The 11,857-nt window shown below is 37.1% G+C and overlaps 1 non-coding gene across 1 annotated transcript; it reads left to right on the forward strand.

Annotated features, from left to right (window-relative positions):
• Window positions 1-3,806: 3,806 nt before the first annotated feature.
• Window positions 3,807-3,913, forward strand: LOC141722911 (small nucleolar RNA R71). The gene has a single exon (XR_012575908.1). It is a non-coding gene; the product is annotated as a small nucleolar RNA R71 (small nucleolar RNA).
• Window positions 3,914-11,857: the final 7,944 nt, after the last annotated feature.

The following is an 11,857-nucleotide window of genomic DNA, read 5'->3' on the forward strand; positions in this document are numbered from 1 at the left end:
TCCATTGATGGTAATTATCTTTGTCCAGAAAAGGAACATTGACTCCAACATCCTTCTTGTTCATCTTGCTATTTTTTATGATCTTTAAACTCTTTGTGCTTCAAGAGCTTGCTCTGATACCAATTGTTAGTCCCTAACAATACAACAAGAATTACAGAAGGGGGGTTGAATGTAATTCTGTCTACTTTTTGAGATTAATGAAAAATGGTTCTAACTTAATAATATATAAGTGTTTGATTTACAAAGTGCGGAATGAAGAGTTAGATAAATCAAAACACAAGTAATAAAAACAAAAGTCTTTAAAACTTTCTGGTGGATTTGAATGTATCCACCAGATGTGTATATATATATATATATCAAGAGAACCCTGTGAAGCTTGAATAGCTCACAGCTGCTTACAAATATGAACAACTAAAATTACAGAGAAATGCTACAGGATTCAGCTTACAATTATTTCTCTGAGAATGTATTTGCTTAGTCTTGTTGTTGTTCTACTTGCTACTCTTGGTTTATATATCACCAAGATTACATAGTAATAAGACAAGATAATAAAACAAAACCTATCAAGTCTAATCAACCTCGACACTAGTGTCTCGAGAAACGATATCGAGAGCGTGTGTCAAATCTGCAACAAAACGACGGTAAATGTCATTGATGGCCTCAATACGCCGAATCAACCTTCTATACTGTGCATCACTAATACCAAACCTATCAACTGCCTGTGGTGCACGAGAGGTACCATCTGTAAGCATGGGAGGAACTGTCCGGCCACTCTCTACATCATCAAAAAATATCCCAACCCCTTATCAGGGGGTGCACCTAAGAATGCATAACTCAAGTGATCTGGTAGTGGGTTGAGCTTAAGTGTGGGAGCTTCTTCAATCGATGGTTCGAGATGCTCCTGAGAAATTTTCAGCTCTGCTAACCCAAGAGAATTGAATGGCATATCAACCTCCCTCTTCCACGGAGGTGCATTCAAACCCTGCAGTCATTCTTCCCCTTCTTCATCTTTACTATCAAACTCCCATGTTAAGGATATCTCTAAGGTATCTGACTTTGGCAATTGCTCAAGCTCCGAATTCACTATATAGTCGACCCACTCTACCTTAAAATATTCCTCTTTAGATGTAGGTAACTTTATTACCTTGAACACAGTAAAAATGACCTTTTGATCATGAATCTTCATCGTAAGCTCTCCTTTCTGTACATCAATCATAGTTCGGCTAGTAGCTAAGAATGGTCTCCCCAAGATAATAGGAATCTTCTTATCCTCCTCAAAGTCAAGAATTATAAAGTCAACAGGAAAGATAAGTTTGTCCACCTTGACCAACATATCCTCCACAATGCCTCGTGGATATGTAATAGAACGATCGGCCAACTGCAAGGACATATATGTCGGCTTCGGATCAGGTAAACCAAGCTTCTTGAAGATAGACAAGGGCATCAGATTGATGCTAACTCCCAAATCACATAAACACTTGTCGAATGACAAGTTTCCGATGGTACAAGGAATAGTGAAGCTTCCAGGATCTTTAAGCTTCGGAGGCAACTTCTGTTGCAGCACAACACTGCATTCCTCAGTGAGAGCAACGGTATCTAGTCTTCAAGCTTCACCTTTCGAGAGAGAATACCTTTCATAAACCTTGCATAGCTAGGAATCTGTTCAAGAGCTTCAGCGAAAGGTATGTGTTAGTCCCTAACAATACAACAAGAATTACAGAAGGTGGGGTTGAATGTAATACTGGCTACTTTTTGAGATTAATGAAACATGGTTCTAACTTAATAATATATAAGTGTTTGATTTGCAAAGTACGGATTGAAGAGTTAGATAAATCAAAACACAAGTAATAAAAACACAAGTCTTTAAAAACTTTCTGGTGGATTTGAATGTATCCATCAGATATATATATATATATATATATATATATATATATATATATATATATATATATCAAAAGAGCCCTGTGAAGCTTGAATAGCTCACAGCTACTTACAAATATGAACAACTAAAATTACAGAAAAATGCTACAGGATTCAGCTTACAATTGTTTCTCTGAGAATGTATTTGCTTAGTCCTGTTGTTGTTCTACTTGCTACTATTGGTTTATATATCACCAAGATTACATAGTAATAAGACAAGATAATAAAACAAAACCTATCAAGTCTAATACCATGCTGCGTCACTACTCTATTCCATCATCTTTGAATATCTTCATAATACCATGGAAATGGTAATGCTTCTTTGTTCTCAAAAACCCAGCTGAATAGGCTGCCACATTCCTTTTTTAAACACTCGACGCATGTGACTATGTTGTCACTGTCAACGGATGCTTGAATTGATCATCCGTCGGGTATATGATTATCATCTGTCGGGTTTCCTTGTTGATCATCTGTCAGGTAGCTTTGTTGATCATCCGTCGGGTAGCTATTTAATACTTGACTTTATTTCATTTATGCAGAATTACAAGACATCTTATATTTATAATTAATCAACCTATTCTGCATATCTAATTAAAGTCAACATGACTTTTATGCTACTACAGAATCTATACAAAGGTGTTTGCAGAAATGTGCTACATGACTTATTGTTACATAAGCTACTCACTCGATGGATGTCAAATCATCATCCGTCGGGACTATATTGAGTCATCCGTCGAGACTATATTTTATCATCCATCGAGTGCTATATTTTTCACTAAGTTGAATCTACTAAGGTGTTTTGTTAATGTAATCATCAAGTTCACAACATATTCCCAACAGTATGTTGATGTGAAGTTTCTTGAACACCTCCAGAAACTTAGCAAATTGCTTATCCAACTTCTGCTTCTGCAGCCTTTTTGTAAAGGAGGTGGAGGATAGACCTGTTTCTCCCCTGTATTACCCTCAGGAGGAGTGTGTTCCAAAGTTTTCTTCCTTGATTCCACTTTTGCTTCCTTCTGCACATCTTTTTAATCCAAAACTTCAGATCTGGAACTAGAGATTTTTTAGGGCTTGCGACCTTCCCAGACCTCAATGTAATTGCCTTAACCTGCTCCTCTGCTTCCCTCTTGCATGGAAAATCTATATCATTAGAAAGCGTTCCTGGTAGTCGATTCAATAATGCGTTAGCAATTTGTCCTATCTGGTTCTCCAGAGTCTTGATAGACTCATCCTGGCTTTTGCATATAAGAGCCTCGTTTTTGCACATAAGCCTCAACTCCTCCAATTCAGATTTTTCATTAGCAGATTGACCGACACTTCCATGCGGGTAGTGTTGAATTTGGACTTGTTGTATTGGTACATACTGTTGCTGAAAACCAGGAGGATTGAATTGATTGGATCCAAACTGCTGATAAGGTTGTTGTACCGCATTCTGATTGTTGCTCCAGCTGAAGTTAGGATGATTCCATTTGTCAAGATGATGAGTGTTTGGAACTGGTTGCTGCGATCTCTGAAAGTTACTCATAAACTAAGTTGATTCACAAGATATAGCGCATTACTCCATCGCATGCGAACCTGCACATAGCTCACAAACACTGGTTATTTGATTAACACCATAGTTAGCCAGATAATCGATCTTCATAGTTAACTCCTTTAGTTGAGCAGTGATAGCCGTAGCTGTATCCACTTGAAGAACTCCTGCTACCTTTCCATGTGGTAATCTCTGACTTGGATACTGATATTCATTAGCAGCCATCAGTTCAATTAGATCATAAGCTTCATCGTAGCTCTTAGCCCATAAGGCTTCACCTGATGCTGCATTGAGCATGGGTCTGGACTGTGCTCCCAAACCATTATAAAAACAATTGATGATCATCCAATCAGGCATTCCATGATGAGGACACTTCCTAAGAATCTCCTTGTAGCGCTCCCAAGCTTCATATAAAGATTCTCCTGATTGTTGTGCAAATTGAGTAAGTGCATTCCTGATTGTAGCTGTCTTTGCCATAGGAAAGAATTTAGTGAGAAACTTTTGAGCAAGATCTTCCGAAGTAGTAATCGAACCAGCTGGTAGAGAGTGTAACCAGCTCTTAGCCTTATCCCTCAGAGAGAATGAGAATAGTCTCGGCTTCACAGCATCTTCAGAAACACCGTTGAACTTGAAGGTGTCACAGATCTCAATAAAATCCCTAATGTGCATATTGGGATCTTCCGTTGGAGAACCCCCAAACTGGACTGAATTCTGTACCCACTGAGTTAGGCCAGGCTTGATCTCAAAGGTATTAGCTACGATAGCTGGCCTGACAATGCTAGATTGAATTTTATTGATCTTGGGTTGAGAAATGTTACGACCGGCATTTTGTGTAATATTATTTGTGAACTTTGTATAATATTAGAGCCGAATGTAAATATACTTAATGATTGTACGTTGTGTGAATGAAAATTTCTGCATTATAAATTGCTTTATGTAGAATATGATTTTTCAAAGCAAAAGTTTATTTATTTCCCTTATTTTTGATTTATAAGGAATATTATAAACCTTGGAAAAAATTTCTTTTAAAATTTATTTCATTCACAAATTGCAAAAGTGATCTTATAAAATTTCTAAAAATCCAAGTTATTTTATGGTATAAATTTTATAATTTTTGAACCTTTATTTTATTTTATAAAAATAAATCTTTGAAATTGTTTGTTAATAATTAGCAAATTACATGGAAACCCTTGCATGCAAATCACTCTTTCATTCTATTAAAGGGCAAATGAGACATTTACAACCCCACTAACTCACCTTTTGTTAGCCAAATTACCACATTAACCTTGCATGCAAAATGGCCTAACTTTAGCTAGAGGTTATTCTTGTACATTCTCATTTCCACTCATTTATTTTAGTCAATAGAAAGGATAAAACCAAGCAAAAAATATGAGAATCATTTCACTCACTCCACACTCCACCCTCATCTCACCTCTCTCCCCTCCCTCTCCTCCTTGCTCTCGGCCGAGAACCCCCTCCCCATTCCCTTCTATTTTTTTCATTCCATTCTCATCTTCCCTAGTGTAATTCCCCTACCTATATTTATTGTATATACTTCCCAAGAGTTTTGTTATTGGGAGATGAAGTCTCATGGTTGCATGTGTAGCTTTTGTGTGATCTCCAAAGAGAAACTCTTGATTCTTGTGAATTCAAAAGCTCTCTATGAGATACATTTCATAAATGTTTTAAACAAGTGTTTTATGGAGAAACCATGCTTTAAAAACCTTTGCATGCTACTGAAATTTCACTATATAATCATGATTAGCCATGCATGCTAGTTTTAAGATGTTAATATGATGATCAGCCATGTTGTGTATGCTACTCTTCTCGAAATCATGTTTTCATGTTTAAAATTCTATAAATTTGAATTATGTGTGCTTGAAATAGATTATTTCCATGATATATTACTTAATAATAGTTAAGAGAAGATATATTTCATAATTTTTAAGATTGAGAAATAGGTTCAAGTCGAATTTGCAAGAATATAAACTCCATGTTTAGCCGAACCCTTGTTAAGTATTTTCCTTGAGTTGCATGTTGTATTTTTTATTTGCATGTAAGTGTTCTAGGGCATGGATGATCTCCACTCCTGTTGAGGGACTATTTTAGGATGTTGATGCACTAGGTTTTCTTTGGTAAAGGTTGGATTCTTGGTTAATAAGTGGGAGTTAAGGTGGAAAGGGTTTAGTTAGTGTTTGTATTTTTCCAGAATTGTTGCACTAGTTTGTGGGGAAGTTTTGAATGGGCATTCGTTGTGCACTTTGAGGCCCAAGCCACCAGAAGCTAGAACTAGGAGTATATAATAGGTTTTAGGTATTTGTTAGAGGTTTGTAAGACGTTTTGTTAGGTGCACGAGTGGAATCACAAAATCTGTCCAGCAGGGGATAGTTTTGTTGCAACTTAGAAATGGGAAGTTTTGACCATGTCATAGGTAGGCCCTCATTAGGCCCTATTGGGCCTTAGTTAGAGGGAGTGTCAGAGGATTTTTTTCCAGCCATAGTTCATAGGATTTGAGTTAGAATAATGTGTCACAAGTTAGTTCAAGACAAGACCTTTTCTGCCCAGAAAAACAGGGGAACCATGGACTTTAAGCTTAGGCCTAGGGAGGCCCAAGCTGGGCCCTTGAGCCACATCAAGTTTGGGAGTTGCCTTATGATCAGAAGAGTCTAGTGTAGAAGTTTTGGAGGTAAACTTGTAGTGTAAGAGTGTCTAATGCACTCAAGAAATCATAGATGTCATTCTGAAATTTACCTTAGTAAGCACCTTCACTTACCGCATAGTTTTAGAGCATTTATGAGTGAGGCCTAGGTTGACCACTATAGTTGCAAGATATCATAAAGCCAGTAGAATGAAAGGCCCAAGTGAGGGTCAATAGGTTTTTGATAGTTTAGTAAAGGCACATCGAGTTAGGAGGCCAAAATTTGGAGACTTTATGTAGTTTAGCGATCAAGTGACCTAAGTTGTGGAGCGAGATCATCCAAGCCTAGTGTTGCAATACGGTGTGTGTGATATTATTTGGTACTTAAATGGTATGTGAGTATATGTGGCTATGTGTACTACTATATTTATAAGGTGATTATAAATTACGTGCATATAGGCCTAAGTGCCATTTGTGTTTAATTTCGGGTTGTAGGTAGGTTGCGTTGGTGAGAATATATTATAATGAGGTTATTATTAATTATGTAGGATCTCGAGATGAGGGTAAACTTGCCATAAAGGTCGAGCAAAGCTTCCAGTTGCTCCTACTTTCCAGTCCAGTCCAGTCCAGCCTTCTCAAGGCAAGTGATTCAACCTACTTTTTTGTTTACACTGCGAATGTGTGATAACTAGTTCTTATATATATGATGCGAGTATCCTGATTTACCTTGTTATACTCGGACCAGGTGATTCTCAAATCTATCTTCGTATTATATAGAAATGCCATGAACCCTCAAGTACTTGTTGCAAGTAGATCAAAAATCATACCATGCTAGTATACCAAAGTAATTGGGATGCCATGATAAAATAGAGAATTGTTATAATACCTGATTGATCCTTTTGATTAACATGCTATTGATTACTGAGAAATCTTGATTTTTGCACCTTGATGCTTTGATTTAACTCTTGTAAGAACCTCGATAGAAACTTTATCTAGATACCTAAAAGCCAGTTATTCTTTAAAGTCCTTCATGATTGTTTCATAACCCTATCCTTACCCTAAAGTTTGATACCCTGATATACCTTGAGTTGATGATCACTTTCCTTGTATTTTAACACCTATATCATACCTGGAACCAGTAATGCTTATCTTCTTGATATTTTAATATCCATACCTTATTTGAAACCTATTGCTTAAAGCCTAGTTTGGCTATACTCTTTCATATTTTCCAATAACCCTACTAAATCTCCTTGTCAAAATTCTTATAAATGGAAACCTTTCAATTACCCTGATAGAGTAAAGTCTAGTGGATCATGGCCCTAAGATTTAGTGAACATAATTCCAGTGTTTCAAGTCAATCTACAATCCCTTGATAAAGATGTTTACTGTTTAAGAAATTTTATTATCAATCGACATCAGTTTTTGAAATGATTAAAATTTGGATTTTCAGTCCCAAAGGGGGATAAATGTTTTATTTAAATAGTGGATCTGGACTGAGACGCAAGTCCTTTCCACACTGATATTGTAGGCTTAAAAGTTGCCTAGGGATCCCATTAATGTTTTAGAACCCAGCGAAGTTCGGGATCACTTCGCGGCTGATCACCGGCTGTAATCCGTAGTGTCATAAAATGGGTTTTGATTAAGATATGATTTTGAAAAAGTTTTTGATACAAGCAAATGATGCCATCACTCAAAAGTTCATCTCTTGTTATTATTAGTCATATCTTCACATTGTCATTCTTTAATATATATCTCGATTTATGTTTTGTATCGTATTGTTTAGCACTTACTGAGCATTTGGCTCACTACTTGCTTTCACCCTGATATTACAGCTAGCAGCTATGGTTAGATTCAAGCAGACAGCGTGTAAGACTTGTGATGCCGATGCGTATGTCCGAGCTCAGGTAGAATAAGAGATAGTTTTGTGTGAGGACTCGATATTAAAACCAGTTGTAATAGTTAGTAGTGTTGGGCTGTTCCAAACCCTAAACTGTAAGATCTTGGATTCAGTTGTATTTACTTTCTTTTAAATATTGTAATAGTTATATATTATGTATTGTTAAGTTGGGGGGTGTGACAAGAAAAATCCATTAACGCTTTCGTTGGTGTTACTGGATCTCCGATTGTAATGAGTACCTGAAATAAAAATAAGTAAATTGTGAAAGTAAAAGAATCTGAGTCAGTGAACTTTAACGACCATTGATGACATGCACATAAACTAAAAATTAACACCGAATCCCCGACAGCGGTGCCAAAAACTTGTTAGGACGTTAACACGCGCTAATAATACATGCAAGTATACGCGTTCTGAAGTAGTATAAGATTTAGATCAAATTCATTCCCACAGAAACTCTTTGGTTAATTTAAGAATATGCACCTATGCAACAATGATATGGTTTTTATCAAATGCTAAGACAAATAACAAGTTGAGATCGTTTATAACTAAGAATTAAACTAACAATTATAACTAAGAAAACAAGTATGGTTGAATTAATATATATGACAAACATGGGATCCTAACTTCATTAAATACTACATTCAATAGCCTTTTTGTTCTTAACCTTAGCATGTAATGGTGATGACACTAATCAGATAACACGAAACTATTAAACGCCAACTTTCGTTGTACGAATACCCTATTACCAAGCATCCACAAAATAGATAGAAGTTGAATAGACACCAATTATGTTGAGACCTTATAATTCTATAGAATTTGACAACATAAAGGTTTAATGAGCAAGTTATCTATCGTGATTACATAGGGCAAGTAAGATGGTTAAAATTACCTACGAATCATGCATAACAATAACACATGAACCTATACTAGCATGGCAAGTTCTAAACCTCTATATTCACTTTCGCTTCAATAGAGATTAACACGCTATCTTATATGTTAGCTACACACATAAGACGAATAAGCACAACCAATACTAGGATATCAATCAATCACCACACACCAAGATATTGAACAAATTAACTATAAACATCCATAAGTAAATCCGTTAGAACCCCCACAATAACAATTAGTTCATAATCGAACTCATCGTCACCATAGGTTCCAATGAAAGCATGATAATAAATAATATAAGAGTACTACGGTTCAAAGACAAATCAAAAACAAGCATCCAAGAATCGCCTAAATCAAAGAAAACAAAAGTCTTCTTCTCCATAGCCGTCTCGTGCTCTCTAAGTCTTCTTATTACTCTCCCAGGTCTCCTTGTTGTTAAAAACGTCTTTTTATTGATATATATAGGCTCCATGATGACCATGACTCTCAAAATCTTCAATTTCGACTAAAATCAGGATTCTGGGGAAGAAACAGGGCGTGGGCGCGCTATTTTCGGGCGCGGGTGCGCTGTTTTTGGGCACGGCCGCTCTGGAATAGTGTTTTCAACGGCGCGGGCGTGCTGCATCTGGCGCGGCCGCGCTGACATTCTGGAAAAATTCTGATAATTCTTCTTTTGGCCGTATCTTGAGTTCTGCTCGTCAGAATTAGGCGATTCAACTGCCCACGTGAAGCTAACAAGATTCTATACAACTTGAGAATGGACTAGGATTCTAATTATGAACTCTTTTCAGCATATTTCCTTGAAAAGATCCTTTCTTCATTTAACTGATGCCTGAAATGCAATATCACAAAAATATATCAAGAATACCAACAACTTGAGTCCAAAACACCAAATTAAGCCTGTAATGAAGCGTTCCCAGTAGATATAAAATCCACTCATCACAGAGTATCTTTATTGAAAAGAGCACTCTCCGTAGTGCACCCTGTAAAGAGTCTGCACAATCACTTGAAGCAATTCAAGTGTATGGAAAGAAGAATAAGGATGGCACACACAAGGATAGCACATCTCTTGAAGCTTCCTAATTTACTTAGGGGGGAACTTCCAACACTCAATACTGACACTCAAAATCTTATATCTGAAATTTCTTCTTCCTATAATGAAACTCTTGATTCTAGTTCTCAAGAATTGCCAACTTCAAGTGACATGGTTTTAGAAACTGTGATCACCACCCAGGAACCATAATTAGTTGGTGAGAGGCTACATGCTGGGGTAGACCTTGATGACACCAACACGAACACAGAAGTTTCATCAGTTTTCACTAAAGACACTGTGATAGATATAAATGCACCTTCATGTGCAAATCAACTTTCACATGTTGTTAGGTTTGAAGGTAGTAATCCTGAGGGGAGCTATCTAAATCCTCTCCAATTCAATTGGAGGTTCCTCTTGTGGGAACAACTCCTCTCACAACCCTAGTTGAGATTCCTCTCACAATTAAAGCTAGGAGTTCAATTGCCAATGATCCTGCTATAGGGGAGGCAAGTTTAGCACATTCAAGTGCAAGCTCACTGCAAGAGCAAGGGTTTGAGGCTAGAGTACATGACAGTAACCTAGTTAACTCCCCTCTAATTCAAATAGAGGTTCCCACCACAAGTGAGGAACAACACACTGTCAAAACCACAGAGCAATCTGTGAGTTAAACTGTGACCTTAGTCACAGGTGGTTCCAACCCATCAGATCAACCTTCTACTTCTCAATCACAACAACCACACATCATCTCCCAATGGCTACAGGCAGCTGAAACTCAACCTACAACTGTATATGATCTCCTTGTTGATCAACTTTATGGTCTAGCCAACATCTCACAGCATCTTCTTACCTCAGATATGAGCAACCAAGACTATCAAACTATTTGCTAACCTACAATGAAGAAGTTGAAAAGCAGAAGCAGAAAATAGTTAATGAAGTTGAGCAAGATGGAAATGTAGATGCTTGGTTGTCTAAAGACTTTTCTTTGGAGATGGATTAGGACTTGGCTAGATTTAGAGATGAATATGTAACCATACTGGGAAGAAATGCCAAGGTCCTGACTCCATAAGATGTCTATGATGCAATCAATGAAGTTTACAAAGCTCAACTCAAAGCTTTTCACCTATTTGGTAAAGCTTAAAATTGATTGGTCATGAAGACAAGATCAGGAAGCTAGTGAGAGAGAAGATGGATAAGTTTATTCCTTCTCAAGTCAAGATCACTTCTAAATTTCAACATTTTCTGACCAAATGGCAAGATTTAATCTGACTTCTGTGGAAAAAGATGTCAAAAATCTCAGACAGTCTTTTATAGCTTTGCATGAGGTGGTTCAACAACATATTGTCAATTCAAATGATATAAAACTCAAATTGAACCAGCTTCATCAAAGTAGATATGAGCCTTCTGCATTGCTTATGGAAGGAATCAAACAAGCTGTACAAGACACCTTTGGTACCTCTTTTCCCTCAAGTTCTCAACAACCCACTTCTACATCCATAAAACTACAAATTCAAGCTCTCTAACAACAAGTTTCAACTTTGCAGCCTTCCAATGACTAACTCACAGCTCAAGTGCAAACTCTTACCTCTCTAGTGCAGAGTCAACAGGCAGACATCCAGATCTTGGTGGACTCTTACAAGCATTTACAAATGCAGAATTCTGTGGCTTTGGGAGCTGTCATGGGAAAGCTTAACATTCCATTGCCTGCACTTCCTGAGACTGTGAGGCCAGAAATACAAACTCCCCTACTCATGTCTGTTCCCAAGACTAAGGAGGAGATAGAATCTAGGATTCAACAATCCAAGGATGTTGGTAAATCAAAGGAGCCTAGCAAATTGATATCAACTACTCAGACTGGTCAAAGCTCATCTAAAACTCAATTATCAAAAGATGTTGGGAAAGACAGACTTCTAAAAGCTGTAGAAGGACCCTGTCAAGATCAAGAATTCA

This window comes from Apium graveolens, chromosome 4, assembly GCF_009905375.1.
Source record: "Apium graveolens cultivar Ventura chromosome 4, ASM990537v1, whole genome shotgun sequence".
Taxonomy (NCBI): domain Eukaryota; kingdom Viridiplantae; phylum Streptophyta; class Magnoliopsida; order Apiales; family Apiaceae; genus Apium; species Apium graveolens.